At 34.3% G+C, this 18,124-nt stretch overlaps 1 protein-coding gene across 5 annotated transcripts in view; it reads left to right on the forward strand.

Annotated features, from left to right (window-relative positions):
• Window positions 1–18,124, forward strand: part of PTPRD (protein tyrosine phosphatase receptor type D) — a 2,315,363-nt gene that overhangs the window by 1,450,667 nt on the left and 846,572 nt on the right. For all 5 annotated transcript variants that reach the window (XM_059143037.1, XM_059143036.1, XM_059143035.1 and 2 more), the window contains one exon: window positions 9,373–9,430. The gene's annotated coding sequence lies outside the window, so the exon portion shown is untranslated. The remainder of the gene's footprint in view (window positions 1–9,372; window positions 9,431–18,124) is intronic.

Here is an 18,124-nt window from a genome sequence, read left to right on the forward strand (position 1 = left end):
CAAATGACTCAAGTATGAATTTGATTTTTATATGGCTTTGGGTTTATATATTCACAAATAAAGTATAACCATATTCCAATGCTGTAAAAAATAAAGAATTTAAACATTGTTCTAAATTTTAGATATGCTTATCATCTGGTATCTCTCATACAATGTTAAATATGTTTACCCAATTGGTATGTATAGTTAGGTAGGGAAATACAAACTGTGTTCATTGTCCCTTGTTCTGTAATAAATTGTACCAAAGCATAGTCGTTTGAAATACCAATTTTTATTAGAGTTTCTGTTTTATTCCAAGTTTTATTATAGTTTCTATTATAGTTTCTCATAGTTTCTGTGGGATATGAATCAAGGTAGTGTAGCTGGGTGCCTAAGGCTCAGGTCTCTCAGGAGGCTGAAATGTAGGTAGCAGCCGAGGCTGAGGTCATTTCAAGATCTAAATGGAAGAAGATGGACTTTCAAGCTTGTTCATAGACTGTTGACAAACCTCAGGTACTCTTTGATAATAAGTCAGTGTCATTGATTCCTCATCAGATGGTCTTTCAATAGGTGCTTACCAAGTGGCACCTGGTTTTCCCCAGACTAAATACTCTACAAGAGAGTGAGAAATGTTGAGCAAGGGGGAAGCCTCAAGACATTTTAAAATCTAATTTCATAAGAAGTATTCCGCCACTTTTGCAGTATCCTTCTTGTTAGAAGTAAGTCACTAGGTATAACCCACACTCTAGGAGAGGGAATTGCACAAATACATGAATGCCAGGAGAGGGATATTTTTGAGGTTCATTTTAGATGCTCTCTCCAATAATCCACCCTTCGGCCTCCACATACCAAAAAATAAATAAATAAATAAAAATTCATTCTTTCCCAGAATCTCTCAAATCTTATCCCATTATAATAAGTGAGGATATGCTAGGTTATACTGGAGTAACAACTCTAAAGAACTGGTGACTTAAACAAAAGTAAATTAGAAAGTAAAATATAGTTTTATTTGTCAGTCATACTGCATGTCTATCATAGGTTGGCTAAAGAATCTTCTTATGTTGTCCTCACTTGGAGATTCTCTAAGATCATTGGGGCTGGAGGGAGAAGGGCACAAATTGATACTGACTGTTAAAGGCTTCTATATGGAAGTTAGCATAAATATATGCTCAAATAGCAGGTACACACTAATTTTAAGGGCACAAGGAAGTACATTTCCACCATGTGCCTGAAAAAAGGAGGAACAGAAATATCAATATGTTAGTCCCAAAGACTAACATAATGGGTAAAGTTATATATTTCACCTCTACATTATTAAATGCACACCAAAGTGATTATGGGCCACATTTTGATACATTTAACTCATTCCACAAATAATCACAGAGTACTATTGGATACTAGGCTTATGCAAAATGCTAAAGACTAAGAGCAGAAACAAACAAACAAACAAATAAAAAAAAAAACCCAGCAGGTCTGCTGTCTGGTTTCTTAATATATTGGTTCAAAGAGATATATATACAAATAATTGAAAAGCAGAAATAATTTTAAAATGTTATTTAAGACATAGTAGAGACATTTAAGGCAGACTTGAAGCAATCAGAGAGGACATCTCAGAGTAGACAAAATTTGATGAGTTCTGATCGATGTGTAGATATAAGCCAGGAAAAATAAAGTCAAGAAATAAATTTTTCAAACTGTCTTTAATAAAATGAATTTATGATGATTATCTTCCAGGTCAAAAGTCTTGATTCTTCTGAATCTGCGTTTAACTACTTAGCCTAATCAAGTAACTGGACAACTGTGCACCTAGACTTCCTCATCTGTGAAATGAGAAGTTTTAATTAGATGTTGCCCAAGACCTCTTTCAGCTGTAAAATTCTATGATTATTCCTGACTCTAGAGGATATTTTTTTCAAAAGCAACTTCTATAGGATAATTGTAAAATAATTACCTTATAAAACAGTCACTTGCTAAAACAGTTCAGCAAATACCTATGGGAAATTCTCATATCTGAAAATTATATTCCCATCCCTTATGAAACAATATGTTCAGAATTGATCACAAGAAGTATAAAAAGATGGAATTTAAAATAGACTAGTATGAAGTTGCTCTTCATGAAAAACTTCTCTTGTGATATTTGTCATCATTAATCTACCATCCTAGAAATTTCTAACGATTCTCATATATAAAGACATACTTCCTATTTCATGAATTGGATTTGTATATTTGCTTGTGAAAAGACTCTCGTCCTCCTCTACATACAAACACACACACACACACAATTTATTTTGCACTGAAATTCTGGTGCTGGGTTAGTTTGCACCCTCACAATCTGACAGAATACCATGCTCTATATTCAACTCCTCAGTCCTTCATGGATTCTCCTATTTCTGGAGGAAATCCTTGGTTGTGAAGTTTCAGATTTCACCATTCACAGCACAGACATCACTTTCCCAACAGTCCACTTAACCCCAGATCAGGAGTTTTCTCTTTGCCAAGCTATTCTCTGTCTGCTTTTTCACTGGTCTAACCTAGACTTTCAAAGCAAATACATACATATATATATATATATATATATATATATATATATATATACATACACACACACACACACACACACACACACATATATAGGGAGGGAGCATGGAGTTTCTGTGGCACTAGAAATATTCTATATTTGACCTAGGTAACAGTTACCCTAGTGTTTACTTTTGTATTATTTATTGTTTATGAACTTTCCTATAAGCATACTATACTTAAACTTAAAAAAAAAAAAAAAAAACTTAAAGTACTTGGACCTTGTAAGAAATGCTGGGTTTTTTTTTTGTTTTGTTTTGTTTTAAAGGAACATGTAGAAGCATACACACAAACCAAAACAAAACAAAACTAACAAAACAAACAATCAAAAAAAAACATCTTCATTTATTGATGAGAGACACAACTGATTGTGTGGGTGTGAAATATGGGTGTGTAGGTAGATGATAATATGTTTATAGAACATAAAGATCAATGGAACAGAATAAAAGCCCAAAAATAAATCAACAATTATATTCTCAATTTATCTTCAACAAAACAGAAAAGAAAAAAAAATAGTAAAGAATATGCAATGAGAAAAAGACAATCTCTTCAAAAATGGTGTTGGGAAAACTCAACAGCTTTATGCAAAAGAATGAAGCTAGCCCACTGTCTTATACCATACACAAAATTCAAAAAGGATTAAGGATCTAAATGTGAGACCTGAAAACATAAGACTCCTAGAAGAGAACACAGGCAGTAATTTCTCTGATAGGAGCCATAACATCTTTCTAGACATGTCTCCTGAGGCCAGGGAAACAAAAGCAAATATAAACTCTTGGGACTACATCATAATAAAAAACTTCTGCACAACAAAAGAAACAATCAATAAAACTAAAAGACAATCTGCTGAATGAGAGAAGATTTTTGCAAATGACCTAATAAAGGGTTAGCATCCAAAATATGCAAAGAATGGATACAACTCAATGCCCAAAAAGTAAATAATCCAATTTAAACATTGGCCAAAGACAGGAACAGATATTTCTCCAAAGAGGACTTCCAGATGGCCAACCTACACATGAAAAGATGTTTGTCATCGCTCATCATTAGGGAGATGCAAATCGATACTGCAATGAGATATGGCCTCATACCTGTTAGAATGGCCAAAATGAAAAACACAAGAAACAGCAGGTACTGGCGAGCATGTGGAGAAAAAGGAATCTTTATGCACTGTTGATGGGAATGCAAACTGCATCAGACACTGGAAAACACTAAGGAGCTTCCTCAAAAATTTAAAAATAGTAGTACCCTATGATCCAATAATTGTACTCCTGGGTATTTATACAAAGAATACAACAAAAAATAAAAAAAAAAGGTACTTCAAAGGGACACATGCACCCCTATCTTTACTATGTATCATGGCCAAATTATGGAAGCCCCCCAAGTATCCATTTGAGATAAATGGATAAAGAAGTGGTGAGATTTTACATATATATATATATATATATATATATATATATATATATATAATGGAATGTTACTCAATTGTAAAGAAGAATGGATGAATGAAATCTTGCCATTTGCAACAACATGGATGGACCTAGAGAGTATAAAGCTAAGCGAAGTAGGTCAGAAAAAGATAACTACTGAATAATTTCACTTATATGCAGAATTTAAGAAACAAAATAAAACAAACAAACAAAAAAAGACAAACCAAAAAATGGTCTATTAACTGTAAAGAATAAGAGATGGTTACCAGAGAGAAGGTGGGTGGGGGTGGGGGTAAAATGGGTGAAAGGATACACTTATTTGATGAGCACCGAGTAACATATGGAATCGCTGAATCACTGTATTGTACACCTGAAACTAAGATAACCCTATGTGTTAATTACACTGGGATTAAAAATTTTAAGAAACATGTAAATAAAAAGAAAAAGAAAAAAAAAGAATGAACAAAAGAAAAAAGAAAAAGAGAAACGGGGAGGGAGGAAGGAAGGAAAAAAGAAACAAAGTTATGTAACTTAGGGGGTCCAACATATTTGATAAAACAGAGTTTAAAACAAAACCCTCCAACGCCTGGGTGGCTCAGTTGGTTAAGCGGCTGCCTTCGGCTCAGGTCATGATCCCAGGGTCCTGGAATCGAGTCCCACATTGGGCTCCTTGCTCGACAGGGAGCCTGCTTCTGCCTCTGCCTGCTTTTCTGTCTGCCTGTGCTCGTTCGCTCTCTCTCCCTCTGTCTCTGACAAATAAATAAATAAAATCTTTAAAAAAAATAATAAAATGAAACCCTCATCTAACTGGCTTCCTACTGTATGATCTGCATATGAAATCAGAACTTGACAATTTTGCAAGTCTGATACCTTTAGGAATTTCAAATGTTATTTTTCCTGGATGTTTGTTTACCTAGCATTGTTTATCTCTATGAACTCAAATCTGTGAAAATGTAAGGGCAATGACTAAAGAAAAACATGCGCAAACAATTCTGAATAAAAGAGAAATCTTAATAAAATCCCTTTACTATGTCACTTTAAACTACTTTAAAGGGTCCCAGTTGCTTGTGCTAATAAAGTCTGTTTTAAAATAACATGCATGTTGATAATTATCATTTGGGAGTGTTTTAGAATAAGGTTAGCAGCAAAAGAAACTTCATATGAAGTAAACTTTTCCTAATTTATTTAGAGTGGTAGAAAGCATCACACTATAGCATATCAATTAATCTCCAGATTTTCTGCTGAAATACCTTTTTTTAAAAAAATGTTTGAAGTACTTTAATTAAAATATTCCTATTACATATACCGGAGTTATGGGTTAGTTATGAAACTTGGAACTTTCACACTGTAACAGAAGCCATGTCATAGAGCAAAGAAAAATTACAGTGAGGAAGTCCTAAGTATTTTTTATGGGTCAGAATATAAAATATCCATGATTCAATTCCAGCCAACTCCATTAAAAATAATAATAATAAAAGATGATATTCTCCTGATGTAAATGAAAGGATCTATGTGAAATGTAAGGCTATTTATGAGATATTTGTTATTTCCGTGGGCAAAAACTGAGTTTATGACCAAAGTAAGTGGAAACCTTCAAAACTTCTTAGAATTATTTTCCATTCATATTTGTATATAATAAAATATGTATATAATAAAATATGGTATCAGACCATAATATACTTCACCATAGATGGTTCTGGCTTTGACAGTTACTGACTTTAGCACTTACAGTTCCTTAGCCACAATTAGAGATTTGGCAAAAAACTTGGAAATGAGAGAACCTGTATATTGCCACAGTTTCTTTTTGTTTCTTCCACTCTTTCACACACACCAGGCATAGTGGAGGAGCTGGATTGCATTTACTTGGCTAAATCAGTTGCTGAAAGTTCATTTTGGTCTTCTTATAAAAGTCCATTATTTTCCTCAATTTTCAGAAAAAAAAAAAAAAAGGAGACTTCTTGATAATTTGCACTTTGACTGCAGTAGGAAGTCCAGTTGACTTAAACATTAAGCATGACTTGGGACTGAGATATATATATATATATATATATATATATATATATATATATATATATATATATATATATATCTGGTGTTAAGTCTTTCTGTTGTCTCTTCTACCTAGATTAACGGGCCATTAGGTTAATATTTGTGTTCAGAAAGGAAAGGCAGATTTATGAGAAGAAGGAGAAAAGTTATCTTAATGCCTATGGAAACTTTTAGAAATAACTTGCCCTGGAAAATCCAATGTGTGCTTGCCAGACACTTAAGAGTCAAATACTTTGCCAAGGGAAATTATATATTAATGTTGATGTGAATGAGCTACAGATTTATTAAAGTTACCCTAAAATCTAGCCCAAAAGTGCCATTCAAAAATAATCTAAATGAGCTGTAGATAAGAGTTTGAGGATTTTTCCTTCAGGCTAAAAGGCAGTTGAATGTCTTGTAGGGAAAAAAACAAAACAACACAAAACAAAAACCAAAACACCACTTTCTCTTAATTCTTCAGAAAAGAACCAACGAGGACTGTTTCCTCTTTATTTCCCTTACTTAAATAAGGCTGAAAGTAAAGGAAGCATGTGTCTGAAAGGTGGGTTCTGACAAACAGTACTAAATTTAACCAGCAAGAGGATGATAGTACAGAGACAGATGCGTGCGATTTATGAGGAGACCTTTTGGAAGTGGCCTCAAACAGGCGCTGCCCCAAAGGAGTCAGTGTGTGTAGTGTTTTCGGTTGGAAGAGTAGGGGTGGGGAAGGGATCTGTGTCAGCAATAAATACATTGGGGCATGCTGACTGAGACTTGATATTGTTTGGCAGATGTCTCTATTTTTGTCTAAACTTCAAAAGCTATTTCATTGTACTTTGAGAAGAGCAGAAGGTCTTGGGTTCTGTGATTGGTTATTGTTTTGAAAAGGAAAGAAAATTACCTTTTATTTTCTCTCCATCGGCATTAAATCCCCAGTAGAGATTCAAAGGATGTTCCGAGTCACTGCAGCTATCTCAAGGAGCTTTTGAGTCCATTACTTCTGACTAAGGTTTTGTAATGCTCTCACCACTGCAGGAAAAACTGCAAATAGAAGCCTAGGAAAGCAGTTTTGCAAGAAGGTTTCAGTGCTTCCACTTGCTTTGAACTCCTAAGCAAAGTCAGATTTTACCTTTAAGGTATTTACCAGAAGGTATTTTGAAGCCTGTGCTAAATGAAGCCTTGCATTTCCCACCCAAGGAATAATTGTATTTAGAGTAGTGTTTCAGAAGAAATTTTCATGATACCTTATCACAAGATACAAGTTATTAAAAAGAGATAAAATTATATGCCATATACTGTGTCAGGGGCTCCCCTAAAGCCCAGAACATGACAAAACCAATTGCTATGGGGGTACTATGGTTTACAACCTAGCGGGAGAGATCAGACAAATCAGTCACAGTCCGAGTAGGCTAAGTACTATAAGAAGCACCTAACAATTTAATGGCATAAAGAACTAAAAATTATGCTCAATTACACAAAACTCCAATACCAATAGATGTTTCTAGTCAGGATGGTCATCTTTGTAACTCTCTAGTATCAATAGACTTTATTACGGGGGGTGAGGGGTGATCCTAGATCTATGACTGAAGGACCAGGTTCTTTCTTTCTTACGGACCATTCCTTCTGTGAGTCCTCAGGGATTCTACCTGAAGGTACAATGAAATGAAGGATCATTTATGAGATAAATAATCCTTAATCATAAATGAGGGATCATTTATGAGATAGTTTTAATGTCAGGTCTGATATTGCCATGATTTATATCTAGCTGTATTCCATTGCGAAGAATTCCGTCACATGGGCATATCTATCTGCAAGATTATATGTGACTCTATAACAGGAATAAAAAGGAAACAGTTTGGTGAACAACTAGCTAGTTTCTGTGGCATAACATATGTACCAACGAAGTACACAGAACTGCTGGGATATCTAGATCTATCTAAGCAAAACTTGGAGGTGGCAGGATGTCAACTATGGTCTCCATGTGGGATGGCAACTCCCTGGGACCTGAAGGAGGAGTAAGGGTTGAACACAGGGTAAAGAGTTGAGAAGACTGTGGTCTAGAAGGAAGCAATTATGAAAATGGACAAGAATCATTATGATAATCTTTAAAACTTATAAAATGATCCCTTTGAGAAATTAAGATATATTGCCTTTTTAACTTGTTTTAGAGTTGTGGATTTAAAAAATTAATAATTGAGATTCTTCTACATAAATGTAATACTTAAAAGATTTAGAAAACTTTGTGCTAGCTGTCTTGGGATGAGTAGGATAAATGAGCATTTGCTTTAGCTTGGCTTTCAGGGTTTAACAGTCTAGGTGGCATCCAGTTCCATAAAGAATAAAGGATGGGGGATGCCTGGGGGGCTCAGTGGGTTAAAGCCTCTGCCTTTGGCTCAGGTCATGGTCCCAGGGTCCTCGGATGGAGCCCCGCATCGGGCTCTCTGCTCAGCGGGGAGCCTGCTTCCTCCTCTCTCTCTCTGTCTGCCTCTCTGCCTACTTGTGATATCTCTCTCTGTGTCAAATAAATACATAAAATTAAAAAAAAATAAAGGATGGAAGTTTGGAAATGTATTATGTAATTTCAAGAAGCAAGAAACTCAGACATTTGGTAAACTTGATGAACAGGTGCAAGAAGGTGGTCTGGCCATTTTATGTCAGACATGCTAGTCGTAATCCAAAATATTAAGGAAGAGTCAATATTAGTCAATATTCACTACTTTACAGCACATAGACAAACAAAGTTCCATGTTAACTTTTGGCATTTCACTACTTCAATTAAAGATTTTGATCATATAAAACTGATACCAGCTTCTCACCTACCCTCTTGCTTTTTCTACTGTCTCAAACCACCGTTAAAAAGATGATGGCAGATGGGGAGTCTGGGTGTTGGCTCAGTCAGTTGGTTCAGGACATGATCCCAGAGTTCTGGGATCAAGACCCACATTGGGCTCCCTGCTCAGCACAGAGCCTGCTTCTCCCTCTCCCTCTGCCTGCTGCTTTGCCTACTTGTGCTCACTCTCTCTCTGTCAAATAAATAAATAAAATATTTATTTAAAAAAAAAAAGATGATGGTTTGTCTCCCCCTTTGATTTCCCCCAACCATGAGAGACTGTGGACTCTGAGAAACAAACTGAGGGTTTTGGAGGGGAGAGAGGTGGAGAGTTGGGTGAGCCTGGTGGTGGGTATTAAGGAGGGCATGTATTGCATGGAGCACTGGATGTGGGGCCTAAACAATGAATTTTGGAACACTGAAAAAAAACAATTTTTTTTTAAAAGGTGATGGCAGAAATACGATACTGTAAAGACAGCTTAGTTTGAAATAGATTTTTAAAATAATTTTGTTTTCTGTCTTGCTAATTAGGTTTTGAAACTCTTGAGGCCAGGGACTGTCTGAAAATACCTACAGTGACTGATACAAGGTAAGTGTACAACACATTTTAACCCTTCTTTCTCTGTTTCAAATTCTAATACCTAATACAGTGCCTGCTATATAGTTGGCACTCAGCAAATACTGACTGGAATGGACCTGTGGAAGGAACAGTCAAACATTGTATTCTACTTACTTATAGTCCTCTCAAAAAATATCCTAAGATTAAATCGTTCTTTACTGTGAATGACCAGTTTTTTTCTTTTATAAATAAAATTTATGTTTACAACAATGGAACAACTAGGAAATGATCTGTCAATGAAGGATTTATTTTTCAGTTCTGAATCATGGATGATGTTAGTCACGAATCTGTTGGAAATCCAACAATGGGTTAAAGTTTTGAACTGGAGCAGCAGATGCCTATAGATTTAAATGTTGATTGAATTTAGCTGTTGCTGCTATGAAATTATTAGCCTTCGGCGGTGGTCTCGCCTACATACTTTATTTTGTTTGCTTGTTTTTGTTTTTGTTTTTTTTTTCTGGAAGCTACAAAGCTATTTATTGTTAATGAGGAAATAAAGCAAGAAAACAGATTAGCAGATAGATTAACAAAATTTTAAGTGTCTAATCTCTGTTAAACAAGAACAGGTTATAATGTGATGCATTTAGTTCTCAGTATTTTGCAACAAAATATTTGCTATTAACACAGCTTTGTTACCTTACATATCCTTTCTCTGATATAAGCATTTCATCTATCACAATAATACTTTTTTGATAAAATCCTCTACCAAGTACACTTTTTTTTGCCCATTGCAGCTTAATATTTTGTTTTTAATCTTAAAATGACAATTCTCAGAAATAAATCATTTTTATGCTCTGTCCAAAATATTTTTTCTGTGGCTCACCATTTAAAACTATTATCTTATATAAACCTGTGATGAATAGTAAAATAAACTAAATGATTTTAATTGAGGTTTCTACATACAAATTATGTAAATAAAGTTTACAAAGATTAAAAGTTACATAACATGCTTAAATACTCTTCTTTCCTAAAAGTTTTAAGTTTTAAAGGAAAGAATACCACCTCCCAAATTCTCTGTTAACTTCATTCTTCAGGTGATTTTTCTTATGTTTCTAAGAAAAAAGGGAATATTAATATACAGAAAAGGCACACAAAGTTCTTTCAGAAACCAAGATATGGTTGAAGTCAAATTAGATGAGAATTGAACAAATAAGCAAGAGAGGCAGAGGTTGTAGTAAATTCAGGCTCCCAGCCTGTTTCCCCTTTAGTTCCTCATTGTTTCTATTTAATATATTAAGATTCATCTCACCTTCACCATAAATACCCCCAGTCAAAATGATGCTATCTTATGAACTATGTGTCTTTGTTCATGACTCTCTTATGATATTAATCATTCTGTTTTATGGTTCAGCAATTTGTATAGAGTCAGTTTCTATTTTCTGAGCACATCATGTTCCAGAGTAAGTTTAAAAACCAGTTGTTCAGACATCCCAAGTACTTATTCCCATAGAACAAATAATACAAATGATGTTCCTATTTTATTTTAAGTTCTATCTCTATCTGATCTAGTGTCAATAAAAATATTTCAAATATACCTCCATTTATGATACTGCTTCTTCAGAACAAATCAACTCTATCATAAGAGGCAAATTGCATAGGTTCTAAACTTAGACTTACCTGAGTTTGCTATTTGCTATCTGTTTTATCTTAGGCAAATTATTCACTTGTGTGTGTGTGTGTGTGCATGAGGTTTCTCATCTGTAAAATGGAGATAATAATTATATATACTTCCTAGACTGTTGTGAGGATTAAATAAGTTTTATATGAAAAGTCCTTCAGAACAGAACCCGACATATAGTAGGGGATATATAGGGTAGTCTATAAATGTTATCATTATATTCATTGCAACTTGGAATATCAGGAACTTATCTGTTCACATATAGACATGTTTGAAAGTGCAAATACGCAGTGCATTTTGGAAGTTTATCTTGTGGAGACAAGTTAGATGAAACAGAGAACACAGTATCTCATGTCTGTATATTCAAGATGAATAAAAATGGAAACAAAATAGTATAACTTCTTCATCTCATCACAGAAATGACAATTAAGATAGCAGTGATTATTATTGTTATTACTTACTGAGCTCTTAAGATGTGCCAAGCATGAAGAAAAGGGCTTTGCATGACATCCTCATATCTTCTGATTACACATAAAGAAACTGGTGGTAAAGAAACAAAGATCTCTCACTAATAAGATTTAGAGCAAGAATGCAAACTGGAACCTTTATGACTTTTATATTTTACAGTGTTTCCACTTCCCTAAAAACAGTGATTTTTCAGATTAATATCCAAAAGTCCAAAGTATTTTTCAGATTAATATCTACTCATTCTAATCTATTTTAAGAGGTTCTTCTGCCACTTAACAAATCTATCTAGTTCTTTCTAACCCTGTCTTCTAAGATTACCTAAAAAGTATAAGGTATTTTGTCAAACAATTGTGTAAAGTACAAAACATTTTATTTATTGCATTATATTTTATCACTATTTCCCAAATTGTCTTCTCCTCCATTTGTCTGAGATCACCAGCTCACTTAGTATTGTTGCTGTAGGGCATTACATTAGAAATTCTTCTTTCCCTCTGTAGTCCATAGTCTATGAATGTTAGATAATCCGTCTTAAAAGCAGGCTACTAACTCTAACGTATTACAAAATATTGAACTTTTTAATCTTGTCAGATGAAAGACAGATTTCTTACTTGATATATCCTTTATCCTTTAAATGTATTTAAACTTTATTTTTGATATGCATAATAATTTCATGTATCATACAAATTTCATTTATTTTTTATAGTAAACCTCTGAGCTTCCATGTTGGGATAGGGACCAGAGAACTAGAGAAACTAAATATTTATCCAGTCACACAAGTAGTAGTAGTAGTAACAGCAGTAGTAGTAGTAGTATCAGAATTTGAATACAGGTGGAACTCCAGAGACAATTGCCATTATGTTGCAAGATTACCTTGAACTGAGAAAACCAAAACCACCTAACTAAATGCAAAAGCATCAGCTTCCACAATCCTGGAAGTTCCTCAGCGTCTAGATGGGAAATTTCTTGAAGGGAGGGTCTACATATTTTTAGTCATCTTCTTATTCCTCATAATTTTTAAAAGAGTGCCCTGACACCATGGACAGGTAATAAATGACTGCATGAGAACATTAGGGATATCTAAGATTTTTTTTTAAGGATTTTATTTATTTGTGAGAGAGCAAGAGCACAAGCAGGGGGAGCTGCAGGCAGAGGGCGAAGGGGCTCCCTGCTGAGAAAGAAACTCCATGTGGGACTTTCTTCCAAAACCCTGGGATCATGGCCTGAACCAAAGGCAGGTGCTTAACTGACTGAGCCACCCAGGCGTCCCTCTAAGATGCTTTTAATGATGACTATAACATTCTTGAATTAAAGTTGCAAAATATTTTGCATTGGGTTCATTGACCAAATTTAGCCAATTTTGTTAAGTGAGCTTTCTTCATGTATCATCACTATCACTTTTCAAAATTGGATCAAGCTAATGTTAGCCAGAAACTGTTAAACTGTCTGAATTTGGAAATTCACAAATATATAAGGTGAACATAATATTATTGTGAGTTCGACAGCCAAGTGCTTGGCTTATTTTGGCAAGTGTAATTTAGTTTCTTGTGAATGATAACATTTGATTATATGCTATGTGGTATTATGTTTTAGTATAAGGACAAATGCCAATGCCTATAAATACTTTCACATAATTAAAGTCACCTTCTGGAACTTTAGTTAACTCTTAGAGTTTCATCAATTAAGAAAGTCAGAAATACCAAGTTTTTTTTAGGTGATTTTAAGAACTTTTTATGAAGTTCTGACTAGCGCTATCTTGGAGAAATAAGGCAGATTTGCTAAGTAAGGCATCCATTAAATGAGCCAGATTCCAGGTTTTTTAGTGAAGAAATAATGTTACATATGGGGGGGTATAGTTAGATCTGTATTAAAGATTTTTGATTACAGTATTAATTTTTTAATCCCACGTAAAGAACAAGATAATCTAATTAATGGAAGGTTAATTGTGTACACAGACTGTATGGTCAAAAGAAGGAAGCTCAGCAGGATGTTCTCTGAGCATTTCTTCTTGAGGGAGTTATGTTTTTGTATTTGAGAGTAGTAACTAAGCTCTCATATTATGCATTGCATTTAAAAGACTTACTAAATTATTTCCTAACAAGTCAGTATAAGAACAGTGATATGTATAATCTAACAACTTTGGGGGGGGGGGGTTGCTAAATGCTTTCCAGCTCTAAAAGTCTATAATTTCAATGATTCTTTACTATGAGTCGACTTAAAATTTGATTCAGTATGTCTGTATTTACATGGTCAGTGAATGTTAGGATTAATACAGACCTTAAAGACTCCAGGCCATTTTTATATATGTCAAATTTGGAGCCAGAGAAGACAAATGACCTGCCCAGGACCAGAAAGATATTTGGTAATATACCTGTGTTTCAGATGTTTCTTTAATCTGCATTTAAAGCCACATTATCCTTCAATGCGGGAAAAAAAATAAGGTATAAAGACTAAAGAAGTTCACCTAGTTCAATATTATACTTTACAGGAAACTTCCCTATGACACACAGTCAGCCCGTCTGTGATTTGAACCATATAGTATCCTCATTTTCATTACTGGATAGCTCTAATTCCAAGACGGGCTTCCTTAAATTGATAAAAAACGTATCTGCCTTTATTTCTTTCCATTGTCTTCTATTTTCTATGTAAAATATCCATAGCTCCTTCAATGATTCCTTCTATGACATGAGTTTCAGATGTTCATGATCTGATGCCTCCTCCCAGCACATCAATAATATGTTTCATATTTCAGGTTGATGTCAAAATTAAACACAATGTGACAAATGGTATCTACAGACTACCTTCAGTATGTGGGAAGGCTGCTATCTCTTGATCTGACTGTACTTGTAGAATTTTAAAGTTACCTTTTGTATACTTTCAATCTCTCTTATAAAACAAAATAAAGGTATTTTTCACATGAACTAATATAGATCTTATGTTGATTTTTATATTAGTTTTCTATTTTTATCATTTTAAGATTGATAGGATTAAACATAACAATTTGCTGTTAACATCACCATAATCAAAAAGACTATCAGTTTGGATTGTTTGAATTGCTCAAGAAAGTCATGATAATTAAAAAAAAAGAATTTCAATCTAACTTATGATCATAACGACACAAAAATAAAGCCATATAAAACAACTTACAGGATCACCTGAGAATGGCTCACTCAGGAAAGTGTCTGACCCCTGATTTCAGCTCAGGTCAAGATCTCAGGATTGTGAGATCTAGTCCCATGTTGGGCTCTGGACTCAACACAGAGTTTTCCTGTTCCTCTCCCTCTGCTCCTCCCCCTGTGCTTTTTCCCTCTCTCAAATAAATAAATAAATAAAATCTTTAAAAATAGTACAAGGTAGTTATAGTATGTAATTATATCAGTCTTCCTGACAATACCATGTATTAATCAATATAAAGTGTAAATCATCAACCCCACTTTCAGTCATAATCATCAAGCTGCTTCTAGAAAGAGAAGCTAAAAAACAGGTCCCTTTAATTTTCCTCTTGAACTTTAAACTGCTCAAAAAATAAAAATAAAGTTTCATCCATTACAAAAAGAAAAGAAAGAAAGAAAATCTTGCTTTGCAAAAAAAAATTTTAACTAGGGTGGACTTACATCTCTTATATGTATACATATACGAACTAAGGATATATTCTGACCATCTAATTATCTAGAATCAAATTCCATTAACATGTGTGTATTTTTAAATCTGTCAGGCTTTAGTTAAGTGATTAAACTGAAGATCACTGGATGCATCCAAGTTAATAGAAATGGACAAAAAAGAAGAAAAGTGCCTAAGTAAAGTTTAGGATAAACTAAATGGTTCTTTTTTTTTTTTTTAAGATTTTATTTATTTATTTGACAGAGAGAGAGATCACAAGTAGGCAGAGAGTCAGGCAGAGAGAGAGGGGGAAGCAGGCTCTCTGCTCAGCAGGGATGCTGAGGCAGATGCAGGGCTCAATCCCAGGACCCTGAGATCATGACCTGAGCTGAAGGCAGGAGCTTAATCCACTGAGCCACCCACGCACCCCAAAACTAAATGGTTCTTAATGGCCAACCAAATACAGCTAAAAATAAGGGTTGACTTTTTTATTTTAATGTTTCAATTTTTTATTCAAATTCCAGCTAGTTAACATACAGTGGAATATTTGTTTCAGGAGTAGAATTTTTTTTTTAAAGATTTTATTTATTTATTTGACAGAGAGAGATCACAAACAGGCAGAGAGGCAGGCAGAGAGAGAGGAGGAAGCAGGCTCCCTGCTGAGCAGAGAGCCTGATGCAGGGCTCGATCCCAGGTCCCTGGGATCATGACCTGAGCCGAAGGCAGCGGCTCAACCCACTGAGCCACCCAGGCGCCCAGGAGTAGAATTTAATGATTGATCAATTACATACAACATTCAGTGCTCATCACGACTGTACTCCTTAATACCCATCACCTATTTAATAGAGGTTGACTTCTAACTCCTCCTCAGGGTAAATTTAATGATCAAATCATCCAAGATTATGTTCATAAAAGGGTAGATTTCACTCTCTAGAAATAAATGGCTGAAAAAATAAACTAAAAAATGTCAATCAAATTCAGTTAAAGGTGTTGGAGTGTAGAACCTGAACCCACTAGTAGGTTGAGAAATTTCTTAGGTGTCTGATCCTTAAGTATCCATATTTATCTGCTTTATTCTCTTCCACTTTTTTCCCAGTTACAGGATATAGAAAGATGAGAGATAAAATATCAGATAATAATGAGATTATTTGAAACATTAAATTTTGGTGCATAGTATTGGTATGCCTGCTGTCCGATGGGAAGGGCTTAGAGACTCAGCTCCAAAGAATCACCCAGAAACTAAGTTCAAGAATATCTCAAAGGCTATGCTTTGTTATTTCGTTTTTTGTTTGTATGTTTGTTTGTTTTGAGATCTCTAAAATTGGGAACTATGCTATACCCATTGCATTTGGCTCTGCATTTCCAAGTAATGTGAGTTTTTGCTAGTATCTAAACAATTTCTTATATATTCAGTGGGATAAAGTTAAGAGTGGTTAGGATAGGCTATGTTAAATATGGGAGAGCTGGGGCACATTCTGTTGGTTAAGCATTTGCCTTCAGCTCAGGTCAGCATCCCAGGACCCTGGGGGTCAAGTCCCCCATCATGCTCCCTGCTCAACAGGGAATCAGCTTCTTCCTCAGCCTTTCCTCCTGCTCATGCTTTCTCTCTTTCTGTCTCATTGTTTCTTTAGAAAAAAAAATGAATAAAATCTTAAAAAAAAAAAAAAGACACAAAACAAAACTATGGAAGAGTTGTCTCAGTCAGGGGTAATAAATAGGAACCGAAGTTACAAAACAGGTTCACACAGGGAGGACAGAATTTCTCAAAACAAGCAGTTAACTTTTTGATTCCTACATTTATAGAAATTGTTAAGACTATTTTTTTGTACATTTGGTAAACATATCTCATATGACCTTATATAATGTATTGGCAAAGATTTTAGGGGTTTATTTTTCTTGTGGTGATGATGCAGACCTAAAGATGATTTTTTAAATCTCTTGTTTTGTTCAAATCTTGAGCACATGAAATAGCTCCAAACTTAAAAAAAAAAAAAAAAACCTTCTGAATCTGATTTCAGAGTTTCTTATTCAGAATCATATTTTTATATCACATTTTAAAATATCAGAGATCATTTGTAGTTACTGAGTGGAATTATGAAATCTATAAAATAACTTCTTTTGAAAACAGTTGTCTAAAATTTGCTTAAGATCTTCATGTTACTGCATTTAAATCCATAGTAATGCCAAGAGAGGATTGTATATATACAATATTTTCCCTTCAGTCACAAGGTTTATGTTATTGAAAATCTTCAAGGCAGATAAATGTACACATTAGGGATATATAATTTATAAGGTTATATTTGCACCAGTGAAAGTTTATATGAATAATTTTAGCTTGATGAAAGGTAGGTAAACATAGTAAATGAAGACATAGTTATGATAACTTATGTATCTTAAGTGAATAATTGTGGTTATGAACAAAATCCTTTTTTCATTCATTAAATATTTATTAACCAGTCATTATTAGATGGTGGAGATGGATAAAGGTTAAAAAAAAGATAGCTGTTCTCAAGGAGTCCAGAATCAATTAAATGGAGATAACATAAAAGCAAATAAGTATAGCATCATTTTGTAATACCTTTTAATGCAGAATCATGGATAAGCTAATGTAAGTTCATACAGTTAGAGTTCTGATAGCAGAGTAGATGATCCAGATGCTAGTGATACAATGTGGAACAAAAACACCTTAGAGTAAGAGAGGCAGATGGTAAAGAGAAATAGATACAGAGTATATTCCAAAGTGATGTGCAGGGGTGTTTACAATATTCCATAGCAAGTGAAAATGGGTAGTGACTCATCAGACACCCAGTCCCCCTGAATAAAAGTTCATTCTACCTCCTGAATATCAGACTTTGAATTAGTACTAATAGGAAAAATAAAACATGAAAGGAACATTAAAGCACCAGGTAAGGAGAAATACTGAAATTTTAGAGATTTTGAATTGAGAGAGACTAAGAAAATCTCTCAAGATAGTAAAAAAT

Source organism: Mustela lutreola, chromosome 12 (assembly GCF_030435805.1).
Source record: "Mustela lutreola isolate mMusLut2 chromosome 12, mMusLut2.pri, whole genome shotgun sequence".
In the NCBI taxonomy this organism is placed as follows: domain Eukaryota; kingdom Metazoa; phylum Chordata; class Mammalia; order Carnivora; family Mustelidae; genus Mustela; species Mustela lutreola.